Below are 18732 nucleotides of genomic sequence, written 5' to 3'. Positions count from 1 at the left end.
CACGGTGATGCACAGCCATAATGTCACCACATGGAAGGTGGAAGCAGGAGGATCTCAGAAGTCCAAAATTATTTCTGGCTAAAGAACGTTTAAGGCCAGCCTGGGATACAAGAGACTTAGTCTCAAAAATGTAAGTATACACGTATGTACATACTTACATAGACTAAAAAGGAAATACTACATCAGTGAAATTCAAAGGATCATTAGGGAATATTTTGAAAACTTCTAATAACTTGTAAATCTAGAAGGAATGGGTACTTTTCTCAATACATAAATTACCAAAACTGAACCAAGAGAATATAAACTTAAAAAAATAAAATGGCGGGCATACAGTGTGGCCTGGTGATGGTTCAGTGTGAAACGGCACTTGCAGCCAAGCCTGATGACTTAAATGCCCCAAAACTACATGGATGAAAGAGAGAACCACCTTATACATGCTGTTTCCTTACCTCTATACCTCTTGATGGCACATACACTTATAAACAGAAATAAGATATGGAGGCTGAGAGACATCTCAGCAGTTAAGAGAACATACTGCTCTTACAGAGGACCCCATGTTTTTGAGCTACCATGTGGGTGCTAGGAACTGAACCTGGTTTCTTTGCAAGAATAGCTAGTACTCTTAAATTCTAAGCAATTCTCCAGCCTCATATTCCCCCTTTATTCTTACAGACTTGAATTCTTTGTTGTGTGTTTCCTTTTTTGGGAACTCATTATGTAGACTAGGCCTCAAGCTCATACAGATCCAACTGCCTCTGCTTCTGGAGTGATGGAATGAAAAGTATATGTATAATATAATAAATATAATTAATATAATAAATATATAACATAACATAACATAACATAACATAACATAACATAACATAACATAACATAACATAATATAATATAATATAATATAATATAATATAATATAATATAATGTTATCCTTTCATTCCTAACTAGTGCTTGAATTCTTTACCAAGAGTGCATTAAAAGTATACAAACAAGCAAGAAAGAAGTCAAATTACTCCTACTTACAGATATGATCACATATTTAAAAGACCCTAAGAACTTCACCCGAAAACTCTTAGAGGTGGTAAATACTTTCAAGAAGACATTAGGGATACAAAATTAACATAGGAAAACCAGTAGCAGGGCAAGGAGGATGGGTCAGCAGTAAAGTGCTCTTGGAGAGGACTGGAGCTTGGTTATCATGTTAGGTGGTTGACGACCTTGCCTAGAATTCCAGCTCAAGGGGATATGATAGTCTCTTCTGGACTCCATGAACACCCACAAACACACATGCAAATAAAAATAAATCTGGTAGGTTTGCTATATACTGATAATATGCTGGGAAATAAATCAGAGGAGAGATACCTCAGCAGTTAAGCACTGACTCGAACCCAGGTTCAATTCCCAGAACCTAGATGGAGGCTTTCAACTATCTGTAACCTCATTTCCAGGACATCTGTCATCCTCTTCTGGCCTCTGTGGGAACCACATAATTGTGGTGTACACACTACTGGGGGTTGGTCTGGTACTCTGTGTATTTAGATGCTAAATTTTGGGCCTCAAAATCTGGTTGCAGTTCTAAAGAGGGCATTGTCACATACATTAATCAATGCTGTGTAAATTTTGCTCTCAATTATCTCTTGATTAGTCAATAAAGAAACTAGACAGCATATAGTTGGGCAGAAGAGAGGTAGGTGGGGCTTCTGTTATTTGTCTTGAGGTCTCAGGTAGGGACCACAAAGGGAGAAAGAAAAAGGAGAAACAGAAAGGACATGGCTGATCTGACTGAGCAGAAACAGCCCAGGCAGGACCAATATGGAAAGTAGCTCAGAGCACATGGCTGGGAAATAGCATGACTAGCATAGAAGATTAGGATAAATGGAGATCTGCCATTTATTGAATCTAAATCTAGTAAGTCTCTGTGTAATTTATTTGAGAGCCAGAGTGGGTGAATAGAAAAAGCCCTCCAAAATATAACCTATCTTTATAGTACACAGTACATATAAAAACAATGAAATTTAAAATAAAAGAAAAACCAAAAAAAGACAGACTTAAAAAAAAAAAACAACCTCTTACATAAAGTTTCACTTACCGAAATGTCTTAATTTTTATCATTTATTCAGGTCATCCTCTAAGTACAAACAAGGTGGCATCCTTAGGGTTTGTATATCAAAGTAGCAGCCAAATCAGAATTCTTTTAAAAAAAAGAAGGAAAAAAAAAGTGAGAGAGATAGTAAAACTACAGTATTATAAAGAAATTAGATTAAAAATACAAATACTGTAAGGTATAAAGTCATGGAAACTCTAAAGACTTTTAAATCAGAGTTTTCATTAGAAATCTTAAAACATGACCCATCACTTATGTAGAATGTAGAAGCAAAACTCAGGAACCCATACCAGCTTCATGTAAGAACCACAGAACTGGAAACTCTGGCTTACCAGCGCTCTTCAGCCTTTCATTCCTAACCCTGCCAAATTAAATAGGGAAACTGCCTATAGATATTTAGAGACAACTACTTTTCCTTTTACAAGTTTTTAAAAATTTGTTTATTTCTGTGTATGGGTGGTTTGCCTGCATGTATATATGTGTATCACATGTATGCTTGGTGCCTATGGAAGCCAGAAAAGTTGTTGGAGCCCTTGGAACTAGAGTTACAGATGGTTGTGAGCCATCATATCAGTGCTGGGAACCAACCCAGGTCCTCTAAAACAGCTGCCAGCTCTTAACAGCTGAGCATCTGTCCAGCCCTACAAAATATTTTCTATTCACATTAAATACAATACTAACAGAATTTCAAATTTTTAAAATATTTTAATTTATTACTTACTACAATTTATTCATTTTGTATTCAGGCTGTGGTCCCCTCCCACATCTCCTCCTAATCCCACTTTCCCTCCCTCCCTCTTCTCTCCCTATACCCCTCCCATAGTCCACTGACAGGGGAGGTCCTCTTCCCCTACTATCTGACTCTAGCCTATCAGATATCATCAGGACCGGCTGTATTGTCTTCCTCTGTGGCCTGGCAAGGCTGTACCTCCCATCCCCCAAGGGAGGTGATCAGAGAGCCTGTCACTGAGTTCATGCCAGAAACAGACCCTGCTCCCCTTACTAGAGAACCCACTTGAAGACTGAGCTGCCATGGGCTACATCTGTGCAGGGGTTCTAGGTTATCTCCATGCATGGTCCTTGGTTGAGGTATCAGTCTTTGCAGGGCCCCAAGGCCCAGTTTTTGTTTGTTTGTTTGTTTTGTTTTTTGTTTTTGGTTTTTTTTGGCTCTGTTGGTCTCCTTTTGGAGCTCCTGTCCCGTCCAGGTCTTTCTATCTCCCCTTCTTTCATAAAATTCCATGCACTCTGCCCAAAGTTTGGCTATAAGTCTCAGCCTCTGCTTCGATACCTTGATCAGTAGAGTCTTTCAGAGGCCCTCTGTGGTAGGCTCCTGTCCTGTTCTCTGTATTCAAATTTGCTTTTAAGCTCCATAGAGTATAAATGTTTTTCCCCATTTTATTCACAATATCTTGTAGGTTTAATTAAACTTTTATTTAAGTTCTAAAGCATTCTTTATAGCAAACATACAAATGATACATGGAAAATTACTTTGGCATGCTTCAGAAAAATATTCCTATCTTAAAAAGATAGTATCAGACTATAACACCTTTAACTCGGGTGTGACAATTTTGTTATTGCCAATACCGATTAAAATCTCTGAAACATTTAGTGTGTACACATGCATACATGTGTCACAGTGTGCAGGAATGAGAAGACAATTTGTGAGAATCAGCTTTTCTCTTCTACCATCCTGGGAATAGAACTTAGGTCTTCAGGCCTGGTGGCCAAGTGTCCCTACTCTCAGAAACCATCTTGCCAACTCAATATTGATTTTATAATCTTGAAATTTTTGATGGATATGTACTAGCACTTAATAAGTAACAACAACAAAACCCCTACTGTTTAATTGCCTTTTTAATTCAAGAAAAAGGTACTTTTAAAGTTAGGCCATAAGGTAACCCCAATATATCTAGCGCAACACTAGAATACCCCAATACTGCAGTATCAATCACTAAAGTGATCAACTCAGAATAAAACCAACAAATGGAAGACGTCTACCTTACAGGAACAGCAAAACCTATGGACTAAGGTTAAGAAAAAAAAAAAAAAACCAAGCAGAAACGTAAAATTTCTACAAACATATAGGAACCCAAGAATACAGGCAAATTAATGAGGGAGAAAATCATAGTCACAAAATATCTACATGAAGGATGGGGGAAATAAAAATATGACTTAAATAGCTGACTCAAAGTTAGAAAGAAAAGTCATTAGAATGAGCTAATGAACTAAAAGGGAGTAAAGTGAATACATCAGTTAAACAGAACTCGGTTAGAACATAGAAAAAGAACAGATATCGATGGGAACGGGACTGCACCTGGCCCTCAGGAGGCAGAAACAAGGGTATAACTAAAGGCCATTCTGGGCTATAAATATATCAAGACCCTCATTCAATAAACTAAGAAAGAACCGGGCCCAGTGGTGCAAGCTGGAAATCTCCAGCACTTAAGAAGGGAGAGAGCACTCAGCTTTGGCTAAAATTTTGTTCATCATAATATAAATTTTTGTTTTGTTTTGAGACAGGTTTCTCTGTGTAGCCTTGTCTACCTTGGAACTCACTATGTAGACCAGGCTGGCCTTGAATTCAGAGATCCACCTGCCTCTACCTCCTGAGTACTGGGATTAAAGGCGTGTGCCACCACACCAAGCTACAGTATAAATATTTTTATGTGGGAAGCATAGCATGAAGGTGCTTGTGCCCAAAGATCTCCAGAAGACCAGGAATGCTAAGCACACAGGATTGTCTTTCCAGTGGGAAAGATGTGAAAGCTGTTCTTCCATACAGAAAGCTGGGAATTGAAAGTGACTAAGCCAGTGATCAGCTTTATCTGTTGGGCCAGGCTACTTCAAGCTCCTACAACTAGGACCGGAGATGGCTAATAATCTAAATGACCTCCAGGTAGGGGCTCCCCAAGCCCCCACAACCAGGACAGAGATACCTACCCAGTAGTCTAAATGACCTCAATATATCTATATTACCACAACTAGGACCAGAGGTGGATAATAGCCCAAATGATCTCTACGCTATCTGTATGACAAAGATGGACCAGACCCTTCCCTAGTCTTTAAACCAGCACAGGTAGCCTATCTCTAGAACCCATCTTCTTCGAAAAAATGACATATACCTAAGTTGAGTTTTGGTGTAATTATGTTTCCTTGGCAACCAGGCATTATATTACGACAGGCAAGGTTTGTTTTTTTTTTTTGTTTGTTTGTTTGTTTTTAGATAATACTGTTTTTAAATTGGAATAAACCACTCGGCACCTGACTCCCCAAAGTCTTGATCCAGGATGATGAAGTCAATCTGAACCAATTTTTCATTCTCACCTCTTGACAGTTTGTTCCCTGCCATGACCACCTGCAAGGTCCCCTTCACCACTAAGCATCATATACAAACTTACTGAAAGACAACACAGTTCTTTAAAGAGTACAGAAGTATAACAGGTTGTTAGGTTGTTAGGTTGTTTCAGAGGACTCATGTACACAGGAAAATCTTTCCATTCTCTGGAAAACTAGATTTATTATTTTATGTATATGGGCACACTCATGCCACAGCACTCACATGGAGGGCAGAGGACAACTTCAGAGTCTGTTCTCTCCTTCCACTTCTACATAGGCTCCACTGGCTGAATGTAGATAATCAGACTTGGAAGGAAGTGCCTTTTCTAATGAGCAATCTTGCTAACCCCTCAATTCATTTCATGAAGTAAACATAAATACTTAAGCCAACACAATATGTAGGCAGAAAGCTACAGATCAAATTTTTAAATATATATTGCTTGGTCTTACACCAATGTGTGAGATTCTAAGTCAATCTTTTTTATTTTTTAATGTACATTAGTGTGAAGATGTCAGATCCCTTGGAATTAGGGTTACAGACAGTTGTGAGCTGCCATGTGGGTGCTGGGAATTGAACCCCAGTCCTTGGGAAGAACGGATAATGCTCTTAACCACTGATCCATCTCTCCAGCCCCCTCTAAGTCAAATTTTAAATAGACTTTGGCAGCACTTTAATAATGCATCATGATCAAGTGAAATTTGTTACTGGAGCAAACTCAGAATCAGGAAACGGAGGGAAAATGTTATGTGATCATCTATACTGACATTACACAATGCTGGGCATTGAGCCCAGAGCTTTATACATGCATTTTATTTTGCCACTAAGCTATTTCCCTAGCCCTCCTTTTTGCTGTGGGGGTGGGGAGAAAGACACTGTTAGGATGGCTATTAAATTATTTAGAGACAGTGTCTCACTATGTAGCCCTGGCTGGCCAAGAACCATTATTTACACCACAGCCTGGCCTCAAATGAACAGATCCACCTGCCTCTGCCTCCTGAGTGCTGGGATTGAAGGGGTGTGTCACCATGCCAGCCTAGGCCAGACTGGGCTAGCAATGCATAACTCAGACTGGCTTTCAAGTCTTGATCCTGTTGCCCGGCCTCTAGCATAGCTGGCTTGAATGACACCTCATCTGGATGACTCAACCATTCATTCTTGACTTCTAAACTTCCAAAGACAAAAACAACACAATGCTTTCTCAACCTTACAGAATTTTCTCAACACAAAAGTGAGGTTTAGCATGTAACTCAGTGGCAAAGTACTTGCATATGTAAAGCAACACACACATTATCAACAGATACAAGTCAGCAATTTGTTTCATGGGAAGAGAACAGGGATGTATCAGAGAACACAGAAATAATGTAAAACTAAAGAAAAGAACAAGCTGGTATTCTTGAAAGCCAAACAAAAGACAGATAATTTAGTAAAGCAGCACAATGCAAAATTAAGATACAGAAAAAAATAGCATGTATTACCCATTAATCATCAACAGGTGGGAAAAGATCGCATTTTAAAAAAATATTTTTAATTTTAATTTTCATTAATTACACTTTATTCACTTTGAAGATCTCATTTTTTAATAGTGACAAGAAAGTTAAAATTTTTGAGAATTAACTAAAAAGAAAGGTCAAGAGAACCTAAACATACTTATGAAGGGAGGTGGAGAGATAGCTCACTGGTAAGAGTACTTGTTGTTCCTGCAGAGGACTCAGGTTCAATTCCAAGCACTCATAGGGTGGCTTGCAACCATCTACACTTCTAGTTCCAGGAGATCTGAAGACCTCTTCTGACTTCTTTGGGGACCAGGCACACACATGGTGAGCATATATACATACATACATACATACTTACTTACTTACTTACTTACACACACACATCCATGCAGACAAAATACTTGTATACACAATTTTTAAAAAACACTTAATGAAGGACATAAAAATTAAAGATATGGATAAAATTATATTTTCATGGGTAAAGATTCATATGTGTCAATTCTTCCTAACTTATAATATTTTGTTTGTTTGTTTTCAAGACAAGGTTTCTCCAGCCCACAGAGGAAGACAATGCAGCCAATCCAGATGAGACCTGTTAGGCTAGGGTCAGAGGGAAGGGGAAGAGGACCTCCCTGATCAGTGGACCTGGGGAGGGGCATGTGAGGAAATGAGGGAGGGAGGGTGGGGTTGGGAGGGGATGAGGGAGTGGGCTACAGCTGGGATACAAAGTGAATAAACTGTAATTAATAAAAAAATATATAAAAAAAGACAAGGTTTCTCTGTGTAGCCTTGGCTGTCCTGGACTTGCTTTGTAGACCAGGCTAGCCTTGAACTCACAGAGATCCACCTGCCTCTGCTCCCAGAGTATTGGGATTACAGGTGTGCACTATGCCTGGCTCCTAATTTATAATTTAATAAGACAATCTGACACTAAAGTTTGTAGGAAAACTCTGAAAAATCAGATTATAGAAAGGGATTCAGCCCTATCAGATTAACGTATTACTAGGGGTTGGGGAGATGGCTCAGTGGGTGAAAGCGGTTGCTGTGAAACCATGAGAATTGGAATCCAAATTCCTAGCATCCATAATAAAAAGTGGGTATGGCCATGTGTGCACTGTAACTCCACACTATGGCGTGCAGACAGGAGGATCACTGTGGCTCTTGCTGACAGTCTGGTTCTAGGTTCGAAGAGGCTTTTTCTCAAATGAAAGGTGGAGAGTGACAGAGCAGGATATCCCAAGTCCTTTCTGGCCTCTAGAAGAAAACAGTTCTTTGCGCCACCTTCTAACACCCACATGCAATACACACGCATTAACAAACACTGACACACACATTATATTCTCAATAGTTTGAAACTCTATATTTTAATATTATAAAAGCACAGAAAAAATATTTATAACCTTCAAGAGGGAAAGGTTCTTCTAATGACTCAAAGTCCAAAGCCTTGTAAGACTGATCAAATACAAACAATAGTTGGACATGGAGGCACACATTTTTAATCCCAGTACTCAGGAGGCAAAGGCAGTGGATCTCTGTGAATTCAAGGCCAGCCTGGTTACATCTGTGAGATCATCTTCAATAATAATAATAACAACAACAATTATATATACATATATTCGTACATATATGTGTATACATATGTATGTATGCATATATGTGCACAAGTTCACTGAACAAGAGTTTGTATTGTCTGTATAATGATGAAGCTGCTTGGTGATAACACAGAGAAGTAAGTAGCAAAAATTATAGCTACAGGCACTAGACCTTCTGAGATCTATAAGGCAGTTTATTGTTGGAAATTCTAAGAGCATCAGAAAGGGTCAAATAATGTAATTTGGAGATTTTTATCCATGCTTCTATTCCCTTCCAAAGTCACAGACAACTGAGAAATTGACCTCATCTAGTTAACCTACACGCCAAATGCAGCTTTGCCAAAGTGAAATAATGTATACACTGAGCTCAAAATAGCTTTTTTAAAAAGTAAAGTTTAGTCAGTGAGATGGCGTAGTGGGTAAAGGAGCGTGCTGCCAAGCCTGAGGAGCTGAGTTCAATCTCCCTGAACATCAGATGACGGAAGGAGAGCACCAGCTCCCTCCTCTAACCTCTATACAGACATCATGGCACTCACACATCCACATACATACACACACATCATAAATGTTTTTTTTAAATTTAAGTAAAGTTTATGGACTCAGGTATTCTTTCTGGTTTAGTGCTTAAAACACATATGAGGAACTAGGGTCAATTTCCATTACTGCCAAAAAAAATTAAAAGTTGATTTCTGATTAAATTGTTTTAGTTGAAACTAAGTCTTTCCAAAAACAAAACAAGAACAAAACCAAAAAACTTTTATTCTACAGAATTGACAGACCTGTTTAGGAACTCTCTGACCACTCTCAGAAAAGGTAGTCAATAGGACCCCTCTCCATTTCTCCCAGGACCTGGACAAAAGGGGAAAAGAAAAAAGAGGAAGAAGAGAAACATCAGAAGAAAAGACTAAATAAACCCAGTAAACAGATTCTAAGTAAATGTTGATGACTGGCCAAATTCATCTCTCTTTATTTGTTTGTATTCTAGAAAGAGTTGTTTGTTTGTTTTAAAGCACATAGCCTCTTAGAACAGTGGTTTTTAGCAAATAAACTTTATTATTACCAAAAATGCTCAATATATTTTCAAAACAACTATATAACACCTTGTATCTACATGTAAATTCATTTTATAACTCATGATCTTTACAGTTTGTGCACTTTTCCTACTATTATACTCAGTATACTTAAAACAGATATATTGAGGATAGCCTGGGCTACATAATGTATTCTTGGCTAGCTTGTGAACGACATTGAGACTCTGTCTCTCAAAAGAGAGAAAAGAAGGGAGGACACAAGAGAAGGGAAAGGAAGAGAAGGGGAGAGGAAGAAGAAGGGAGGGAGAGAAAGGCAGTGTGTATGCCCAGGGTAGAATCCCTGTCAGATTTTCAGCATGCGCCAGCCTCACAGGTTAACTGTTTGTCCCACCTTGCTCATACAGTTGGTATCAGAGTTATTCTGTTTTAAACTGTAAATGTTGATAACATCACACATTTTAATTTAGCATCTACTTTATAGTCTATAATAGTTATTTTATAAATGACAACTGTAAAAACTGACAAGGAAACAAATACATAGTAACACAGATGTCCCAAGTTCACAACTGTTCACTTTTACAGCTGCTTTACCATCCATCCCTGGAAATGAAATAAAGCCTATTGCCCATGCAAACATTTCCTAACCTTCATTTTTCAAATAGTAAGATCAGCTAGGGTACATAATCAGAAAATACAGCTTTATTTACTGTTTATTTAGACAGAATCTAGCTGTATAGCCCAGGCTATCCTAAAACTCTTAATCTTCCCACCTCAGCTTTCTAAGTGCTAGGGTTACAGGTGTATGCCACCTCATCTGACTTTGACTGCCACTAACATTAACACACAATGTGACATGGAAAGCAAGCTGGGCTGAGCATGCCAGGGAGGCTTGGTCTTGAGTTCTCATTGTGGTCTTCCCATAAAATTGGATGAGTTGGCGCAGGACACAATTTATATGAATCAAAGACTCCTTAAAGTTATATAATACAAGGGTAAATCACCAGAGCCCTAGTTAAACAGATTTGCAGGTTCCTTTTAGGTCTTAAAACATTCAAGGACTACAAACAAGAAAACTATTTCTCTTTAGTGTGAATGGGTATAGAACTGTGATAACCTTTGTCAAAAATTATCTCAATTCAAAATAAAACTGAAATACACATTTGGGGATTTACTGAAGAAAAAAACTCTACTTTAAAAAATACACATCAACAGCAGGGCAGTGGTGGCACACACCTTTAATCCCAGCACTCAGAAGGCAGGTGGATCTCTGAGTTCAAGATCAGTCTGGTCTACAGAGTGAGTTAGTTCCAGGACAGCCACGCTATACAAGAAAGAAATATATATAAACAATATGTAAGGCTGTTTGTAATGGGAAAAAATCAGAAATATCCATTGAATACCACATAAACAGAATATGCCATTAATAAAATTTAATTAGATATTATTTTATGATTTAGAAAGAAATGTATGGTATTCTAAGAGGCAAAAAAAAAAAAAAAAATAGAAGTCATAGCTAGGTGTGGTGGGGCCAATATGCAACCCTCACACCTGGGAGGAAGAGGAAAGAGGTTTTTAAGTTTCAGGACGTGTTTTTAATTGTTGGATAGTATTCCACTGTGAAAAGGTACCACAATTTCTGTACCCACTCCTCAGTTGAGAGACATCTGGATTGTTTTCAGATTCTGGCTATTATGAATAAAGCTGCTATGAACATCATTGAACAAATGTCCTTGTTGTATACTCGAGCATATTTTGGATATATGCCTAGGAGTGGTATAGCTGGATCTTGCGGTAGTACTATTCCTCATTGTCTGAGAAAGCACCAGATTGATTTCCAAAGTGGTTGTACAAGTTTACAATCCCACCAGCAATGGAGGATAGTTCCCCTTTCTCCACATCCTCTCCAGCATGTGTTGTCACTTGAATCTTTGATCTTAGCCATTCTGATGGGTATAAGTTGAAATCTCAGGGTCGTTTTGATTTGCATTTCCCTGATGACTAAGGATGATGAGAATTTCTTTAAGTGTTTCTCTGCCATTCTATCTTCCTCTATTGAGAATTCTCTGTTTAGCTCTGTACCCCATTTTTAAATTGGATTACTTGATTTGCTGCTTTTTAACTTGAGTTCTTTATATATTCTGGATGTTAGCCCTCTGTCAGAGCAAAATTCTTTTGATGTTAATGATGCATCATTTTAATTTGTTTGTTTTTCTGACAGCATCTACTCAGCAATTAAAAACAAGGAAATCATTAAATTTGCAGGCAAATGGTGAGAACTAGAAAAGATCAAGCTGAGTGAGGTATCCCAGAAGCAAAAAGACACACATGGTACATACTCACTTATAAGTGGATTTAGACATATAATATAGGATAAACACACTAAAATCTGTACACCTAAAGAAGCTACACAAGAAGGAGAATCCTGGGTAAGATGATCAATCCTCACTCAGAAAGGCAAACGGATGAACATCAGAAGAAGAAGAAAACAGGGAAAAAGGACAGAAGCCTACCACAGAGGATCTCTGAAAGACTCTAAGCAGATGCTGAGACTCATAGCCAAACTTTGGGCAGCTGAACTAGAGCTCAGGTGTGGTCTAGAATAACTTCAGACTTCCGGCACTTCTGCTTCATTCTACCAAGGGCTCTGTCTTGCCCTTCCTTTCATGTGCACAGGACCCTTCGAGATGAACTTTTTCTGAAACGCGGAAACTATGGATGGCCCTCTGTATCTGAAGGTGCTACCTTAAAATGGTAGAGGATGGCTCAGTGGTTAAGCACACTGGCTGCTCTTCCAGAGGCCCTGAGTTCAATTCCCAGCACCACATGGTGGCTCACAGCCATCTTTAATGGGATCTGATCCCCTTATGCTTTGCAGGTGTGCATGTAGACACAGTACTCATAAAGCACATAAATCAGAGAGAGAGAGAGACAGACAGACACAGACACAGACAGAGGGGAGAATGAATCTCATCTGGGGCTTGAGATATGGCTCAGAGGACCTGGGGTTCAATTCCCAGCACCCATATGGCAGCTCAGACCTGTCTGTAACTCCAGTTTCAGGGCTTCTGACACTCTCAACAGACATACATCAAATCAAAACGCCAATGAACATAAAATAAAAATAAATTATAAAAAGCAGTAGGTAGAAAAATGCATTTGTACTCATTGCTTTCTCTTTACTGCTCTCTAAACAATACAGTATAACTAATTACATAGTATTCATATGGCATTAGGTATTGTATATCAGGAGATAATTCCAAAAATATAGGAGGATACATACAGGCTAAAGCAAAGGGGACAGCATTTTATACAGGGGACTTGAGCATCTATGAGTTTTGGTATCCAAGAGGATCTGAAATAATTCGTCCACGGATACTGAAGCCCAAACATACTCATTAACTGTGCATGTCTCTCAACACCTGTCCAGTGGTCATATTCTCTGACCCCAACACACTTAATTTCATCTGAATGGTTCTGAATGTATCATCTCCACATATACTGACAAGTTACACACAACACAAACTTTTTTCTACTGAAAATTCATATTTTGTTTTCCTGGTGCTAAGGATCCACACCAGGCCCTTGGGCATCTGAAACAACCACTCTAGTCCCAAAGACACTATTTCTTAGGAAACATCCATAACTACTTATTATGTCAATTCATATAATATTGATATGTACTGCTCTTAGCTAATGTTCACAATGAAAAAAACAGTGTCTGAAAACACACTATGTGGGAACTACTTGATTAACCTTACTCTCTTCTCACTATCTAGGCCAGGCTGGGTAGAAAATAGAAATCCTCCTGCCTCAGACTCCTGAGTAGGGATTATAGGCATGTGCCATGGCACCTAACCTCAATTTTTTTTTAGTCTAGTAAAATGTAGTTTACCTAAACTCTTCCTAGTTTTGCTGGCATTTGGCGCTTTTGAATTTTTGAATTTTGAATTTCTTCAAATGCTTAAATGTTTCAAGTGTATATTTTATAGAAAGGCTACAGAGTTACTTTCATAAAATATTAAATAAATATGGAAAAGGAGCTGGTGAGATGCTCAGCAGATAAAGGCGCTTGCTGCCAAGCCCAATGACTTGTTTAATCCTCGGGACCCACACAGTAAAAAGAGAAAACGGACTCTCACAATTGCAAACAAACACAGCAAAATGAATTCAGAAACGGAAGAGACAACCCAATGAACAAATTCCTAAATTTGTAAATGTAAATCTGATTCACAAATTCATCACTATTTCTTCCCTGAAGACCTCTGCTTGCTCTTTAAAAAATATAAGTAAATGGGCCCTATGGAATAAATATTCAACAGTATTAGTAAAGAAGCTGGCTAATGAGAACTTTTGTTTCCTCTTTGTGCACACTGGGAATGCTGAAGTTAGACACTGATCTATACAGAACATAGACAGCTATTTATAGTGTAAGTGCCCTTGAATTGTGGCGATCATTAGAATAATTAATTGACAAAAGTTAGTATTATTAGTTGATCAGTACTATTATAAATATTACAGAAAATATCCCTCACAAGTTAATTATGTATTCTGGTTTGTATATAAACTACAGCTTATCAAACTGTATGCCTGCCATTACTCCACCAAAAGGTTTTATTCCCTTTATGTACTCATCCATATATGCTTCTAGGCAGTTATTAATTTTAAACAATATTTCAAAATTATTTTTAATTACTTTAATGTTTTAAAAAATATTATTATTTATGAGTACGTGTGCATGTCTGAGGAGCTCAGAGGGCTGTCAGATCTCCTGGAAATAGACTTACACGTAGTTGTGAGCTGCCTGATGTGGGTGCTGGAAATCAAGCTCAGGTCCTCTGCAAGAACAATATGAACTCTTCCTTGTTGGTCCATTGCTCTAGGCTTAGAGATTTATTATCTCAGGAAATATTTATTGAGCTCCTAGGTACCCACCATACATATTTTTTAGAATAAAGTAGAAAAAAGATGCAAAATTTAAAAGTAAATAAATATGCTAGGCTACACAACAGATAGACATTGAAGCCAAAGGCAGAGAAGGAGAGAATGTAGAAGCACCCCTTGTCCCAGGCTTCAAGAAGCCAATCTAATGAGCGGGGAGGGAATACCAGCTTCCCTTCTCCCTGTGTTGATCTAGTACTTCACAAAAGGGCTTCTTTTCCTAACATTTTCATTATGACACTAAAAACTTTTGATGGCTTCCCACTGTTTAGTCAATCAAGTCAAATTCCCAAGCCTGAAACAAGAAAAAATAGACCATTCAAAGTCTTCCATAAACCTGTAATCCCAGAACTCTGAAGAGAGGGCAGGAGTATCTCAAATTCAAAGCTAACCTGGCCTACAGAGATGACTCAAAGCATAAAAACAACAAACACAACCCAAAAGCCTTCCATTGTATGGTTCATTACCATACAATGCACAAGTTAGGAAGACAGGCTTTGCAACGAGACTGCCTGAATGCAAATTTATTATCAATTGTTACCTATATTTCTTGTTAGGTCTATAAAAAAGATTTACAAAACAAGAAGCTTCTTCACCAAGTTATTATGAAGATCAAATAAAACACTACTTGTGAAATGCTCAGCACCTGTGGAGCAAACAGCACGCACTGTATGAGCACGCTCACTCCTTCTAAAGCTTTATCTGTCATTATTGCTGCCATCCTATCGTCATTTCAAGGCTTACCTCCAAATACACTAACAACCTGTTTTCCAGGCAAATTGAACTCTCATTTTTATTTGTTGGTGTGTTGGTGTGTGTGTGAAAGAAAAACTTTGTTAAATCAGCTCTCCCCCACTTTAATGCAAGTTCTGGCCTCTATCTACTAAGCTGTCTCACAAGTCCCAAACTAGACTCTTTACTATTCCCTAAGCACATATCACTACACTAATTTTTCATCAGTCTGTAAAATAATGCATCATCTTCAAGTATTAAGATTTGCACCATCCTTAAGACTCTACTTCAGCACCTTAATACATTACAGTCACCACACAAATTCTGCTACATTCATCTTGAAATCCTGTCCACTATACAGTGTGGAGTTCTAGCCGGTTTGTGGCATACATGGTAGCACCTAATAAAATGTTCAAAGAATGAATTCCTGCTTCCTCTCTCTTGTGGAACTGTTAAGACAACAGCCCCATATCACAAGTAACAATGACCTCTTTTTTGCAATATTTTGTAAAGCTGGCCAGCAAGTTCTTTATCACCAGTGTGGCAACTTCTAATATAGCACTGGACCCAAAGATAGTAGATACCTAAATATTCACAGAGTTGAACTGAATTTTACCTTATCTTATAAACTGAATTCTCATTTTATTCACTGTGTTCAAGTATCACTCAGCCTTTAAATATATTTTAAATTTAACCTGCCCATAACCCCATATCTATTTTTAGTCATTGTGACTTTATCCCATATGCTATTTCTTAGTTTAGGAAACAATTGTAAAAAAGAAAGACTCAGAAAATCAAATGTCTATAGAACTGTAAAACTAAGCTAGAGTACTGCAGACCACAAAGAACTTGAAAATACATTGGCCTACAAGTTTTGCTGAGTTTTTCTATGAAAGAATATGAGCTTAGTGTTGACAGAACCTCCAAGTTTTCAAGACAAGTCAGAAATTTAGGAGTTTGTGTAAAATTTTAAAGACATTAAAAATATTGCATGTGCCAAACAAAATATATGTGCAGGTCAAAGTCAACCACAGCTTGCCAGTTTGTATCCTCTGCTACAGAAATTATTTGCAAAAAGAGTGAGGAATTCCATTCCAATAGAGAGTTACGGCAGTCCTAAAACCAAGCAATACCTTCCGACCATCTCGCCTAGCTCCCCATCCTTCCGACTTAACTGAGAGACAAATATATGTAACAACTCAGTGAACTAGAGGGAGTCCCCTCTTTGTGCCAGGTTCTGGGGAATGAGACATGAACAGTGACTATAAATAGCAGCTAACATTTATTGAACATTTTGTAAGTACCAGGCACTGTTCCACATATCATGTGAATTAATTTAATCCTTTTAGTAACTCTACTAAGTAAGTACTATTATCTTTATTTTAAAGATGAGGAAGCGGAGGTACAAAAGTTATATAAATCTCCCCCAGACCATGCAATTAATAAACAGGAAAGCTGAAATTAGGACCTTAGATTCCATCAAAAAGCTTACAATTTGAAAGCAAATGTTATTCAGTATTTGGTATTGAGGTAGGTGATTATACATGGATGAAATAATGAAATTGCACCTCACCTCATCCCACACACAAAGTGAACCATAGAGTTAAAAATTAAAGGCAAAAGTTGAGATTCTAAAAGATAATGTACACCATAACTTAAAAATCTTGGGGGAGGAAAAGAATAATAAAATTGATATTAAGATTCCAAACTTTTAGCAACTTTATACAGGTTTATTTTTTTCCTATTTTCTTTTTTTCATTTATTTACTTATTTTCATTATTAGTTACATTTTTATTAACTTTGTATTCCAGCTGTATCCCGCTCCCTTATTCCCTCCCAATCCCACCCTCCTTCCCGCATCTCCTCCCTGCCCCTTTCCAAGTCCACTGATAGGGAAGGAATACAGGTTTATTTTAATTAATTAATTTAAATACTTTTATGTATATGAGTGTTTTACCTAAACATATGTATGTGTACCACATGTATGCAGTGCTCACAGAGACCATAAGAGGGCAACTGATGCCCAAGTAGGTACTGGAAATTAACCTGGATCATGTATAAAAGCACTGAGTGTTCTTACCACTGAGCCATCTCTCCAGCACTCCTTCCCATTTTTTTTTTTTTTTTTCAGTGCTGAGGATCAAGTCCAAGGCACTGAGCATGCCAGGCAAATTTTGTCATCAAATTATGTATTCTCAACTCTCAGAGTTTTAAAATATATAACAAACTAGAAAATGACATTTATAATACACTTATAAAATATATGTATTATGTAGGCTTGAATATGTAAATGAACACTTTCTAAAATAATCCAATAGAAAAATATATAATCTAACAGAACAAGCGCCAGCTGGGTATAAATTGTGTAAACTACCACAGTTAACTCATCATCAGATTCCAAACAGTCAACTTTGCTATCACTGAACAATAAAAAGTATTCAGGGGTCCATGTCATGTTGCAGGTGCACAAAGTTCGAGGAGAATCCAGCCAGAAGAGCAGCGGCAAGACAGCAATTCTCCAAGGTATAGAAATTGAGTGGCAAAGCAGAGGTTGAACATCCAATGCAGCAAAAGTAGATCAAGTTTAATGAATATTTGCAAAAGAGTATTTTCAACTTTGTGAGCTGCTAAAAATTCCCTGTCACAACTGCTCAATTCTGTCACTGGAAGTACTCACAGCCATGGAAGCCACGTAAATGAGTGTGGTTGTGCTTCCATGAAACATTGTTTACAAAAACAGATGGTTGACAAGACATGACCTAAGAGCTAGTTGGTGGACTCTAATACAGGAAGCTGTGATTCCTACACTCTTAGGAATATTTTCTACATCTTACTCTACCTTTTACGTCGGCTGACAACCCTAATTTTTCTAACCAAAAACTATACATTGAACAGCCTTGGAATGGTAAAAAACAGAAACAACAATAAAACCCTCTAACTTGTTATCTGTGGCAATTTTCTATTTATCTTTATTTCACTGGAAAAAAATGTTTTTGGCAGTCATCATCCAAAGTAGAGTTTTAAAAAATGCTCCTTCATCAATCACAGTATCAGTTATCAACACCTGGAATGTCTAATTCTGCTCAGTGTCCACTCTCTGAACTTTAATTTAGGCCCTTATTATTTCTTTCCTTTCTCATCAGTCTATCCTCCATATCTCAAAAGAACATCTATTTGTGCTGGGAAGGTAGCTCAGTTTGTAAAGTGCTTGTCTTCCAGGCATGAAAACCTGAATTCCATCCCAGAAACCAAACCAAACCAAACCAAACCAAACCAAACCAAACCAAACCAAACCAAACCAAACCAAACAAAAAACAGGCACATTAGTATATGCTTGTAATCTCAATGCTGGAGAGGCAGAGGCAGGCAGAATCCTGAGGCTTGCTCGACAGCTAGCCTACCCTACTGGGCAAATTCCAAGCCATCAAGAGATCCCACTAATGGATGGGTGGGTAGGTAGGCATGTAGACACATACACACACACACACACACACACACACACACACA

General features: G+C 37.9%; 1 protein-coding gene across 7 annotated transcripts in view; it reads right to left on the bottom strand.

The window, feature by feature from the left end:
• Window positions 1-18732, bottom strand: part of Ncoa6 (nuclear receptor coactivator 6) — a 68840-nt gene that overhangs the window by 46591 nt on the left and 3517 nt on the right. For 5 of the 7 annotated variants that reach the window (XM_055602358.1, XM_055602361.1, XM_055602365.1 and 2 more), the window contains exons 2-4: window positions 10789-10876; window positions 9304-9373; window positions 2088-2189 (exon numbers count right to left, since the gene is read on the bottom strand). The gene's annotated coding sequence lies outside the window, so the exon portion shown is untranslated. The remainder of the gene's footprint in view (window positions 1-2087; window positions 2190-9303; window positions 9374-10788; window positions 10877-18732) is intronic. The other 2 variants (XM_055602359.1, XM_055602360.1) reach the window with 2 other exon arrangements.

This window comes from Psammomys obesus, unplaced genomic scaffold (genome assembly GCF_907164565.1).
Source record: "Psammomys obesus unplaced genomic scaffold, mPsaObe1.curated_primary_1811, whole genome shotgun sequence".
Classification (NCBI taxonomy): domain Eukaryota; kingdom Metazoa; phylum Chordata; class Mammalia; order Rodentia; family Muridae; genus Psammomys; species Psammomys obesus.
This window is presented reverse-complemented; position numbering and strand designations above follow the sequence as displayed.